This window comes from Oncorhynchus mykiss, chromosome 10 (genome assembly GCF_057628025.1).
Source record: "Oncorhynchus mykiss isolate SJ-2025 chromosome 10, ASM5762802v1, whole genome shotgun sequence".
Taxonomy (NCBI): domain Eukaryota; kingdom Metazoa; phylum Chordata; class Actinopteri; order Salmoniformes; family Salmonidae; genus Oncorhynchus; species Oncorhynchus mykiss.
In genome coordinates this window covers 55,722,676-55,724,546 of record NC_143031.1, presented here as the reverse complement: position 1 = coordinate 55,724,546, position 1,871 = coordinate 55,722,676, and the positions used below count along the sequence as shown (strand labels likewise).

At 41.0% G+C, this 1,871-nt stretch overlaps 1 long non-coding RNA gene across 1 annotated transcript; it reads left to right on the top strand.

The window, feature by feature from the left end:
- Positions 1 to 454: 454 nt before the first annotated feature.
- Positions 455 to 844, top strand: LOC149980081 (uncharacterized). Its single transcript, XR_016484018.1, has 2 exons — positions 455 to 579; positions 682 to 844. It is a non-coding gene; the product is annotated as an uncharacterized LOC149980081 (long non-coding RNA).
- Positions 845 to 1,871: the final 1,027 nt, after the last annotated feature.

Below are 1,871 nucleotides of genomic sequence, written 5' to 3'. Positions count from 1 at the left end.
GACCTCAAGTGATTTGGATGAATTTCCGGTATAAGACTGTGGTAGAGCTCCTACTCCATAATCAGATTGGTTATGGCCTCCTCCTCTGTTAGGATTTCTCTTTCCATTATGAAAAAGGTAAAACAGTCTCAATTTCAACCCACAACCTTGCTCCAGGTCTCATTTTCCTTGACATCAGTTTTTGCATTGCTGGAAATAGCCACAACTACAGCAGCCATTTTAATTGTAGTGTTAATGATTAAAGTAATTTGTTTAACATTGAAATAAAGTAACAATACTATTCAGCATTCTATAGTGAGGATACTTCTTACTTAAGAATTGATGGATGGTTGATCCTCAAATAGTGTCACGAATCCCGTTTCCTGAGTCTGTTTTTTGCCTATGTTCTGTCCTGGAGAGTTTTTCCGGCGTCCTGGAACGCACCCTGTCTGGTTGCCGGGCAATGTAGCCAGTTGGGGTTTCTGATTACCCGCACCTGTATCCCATCAGCTATCTGCACACCTGGTCCTGATCATCATCTCTCCTCTTCATAAGCCCGGACCTGACATCCATTCCCTGCCGGATCGTTAGCCATGAACAGTATGTTGTGCCAGAGTATCAGCCTCAAGTTGGATAGAAGTTGTTTTGTTGTTTGTTACGTATTGCTTGCCTTGAACTTACCTCTGTTTGTTCTGTCTTCAGTTACTCACCCGGATCATTTACCCCATTCCCGCCTGGTCGTCAGAAGATTCCGCTTCCCCATTGGATCCACCTATTTACTCCCATCAACTCATCACCGCTACCCGCTACACCACCTGGATATATCTACCCATTCACTTGTAAATAAATACTCACCTTTTTCCTACTCTCCTTGTCCTGGTCTGCTTCTGGGTTCGACTTTGAAGAAACGTGACAAATAGATACAATGGCAAGAAAAAGTATGTGAACCTTTTTGAATTACCTCAATTCCTGCATGAATTGTTCATACAATTGGATCTGATCTTCATCTTAGTCACAACAATAGACAAACACAGTGTACTTATACTAATAACACACAAATTGTTGTATTTTTCTTGTCTATATTGAATACATTATTTAAACATTCACAATTCAGGTTGAAAAAAGTATGTGAACCCCTAGGCTAATGACTTTTCCAAAAACTAATTGGAGTCAGCTAACCTGGAGTCCAATCAATGAGACGAGATTGGAGATGTTGGTTAGAACTGCCCTGCCCTATGAAAAACACTCACAAAATATGAGTTTGCTATTCACAAGAATCATTGCCTGATGTGAACCATGCCTCAAATAAAAGAGGCTCAGAAGACCTAAGATTAAGAATTGTTGACTTGCAAAAAGCTGGAAAGGGTTACAAAGTATCTCTAAATGCCTTGATGTTCATCAGTCCATGGTAAGACAAATTGTCTATAAATGGAGAAAGTTCAGAACTGTTGCTACTCTCCCTAGGAGTGGCCGTCCTGCAAAGATGACTGCAAGAGCACAGAGCAGAATGCTCAATGTGGTTAAGAAGAATCCTAGAGTGTCAGCTAAAGACTTCCAGAAATCTCTGGAACATGCCAGAAATCTCTGGAACATGCCAAAGTCTACGATATGTAAAACACTAAACAAGAATGGTGTTCATGGGAGGACACCATGGAAGAAGCCACTGTTGTCCAAAACAAACATCGAGGGACGTCTGAAGTTTGCAAAAGAGAACCTGGATGTTCCAACGCGCATCTGGCAAAATATCCTGTGGACAGATGGACAGACATCCTAAGAATATTGCTGAGCTGTAACAGTTTTGTAAAGATGAATGGTCCAAAATTCATCCTGACCGTTGTGCAGGTCTGGTTCACAACTACAGAAAAAGTTTGGTTGAGTTTATTGCTACCAAA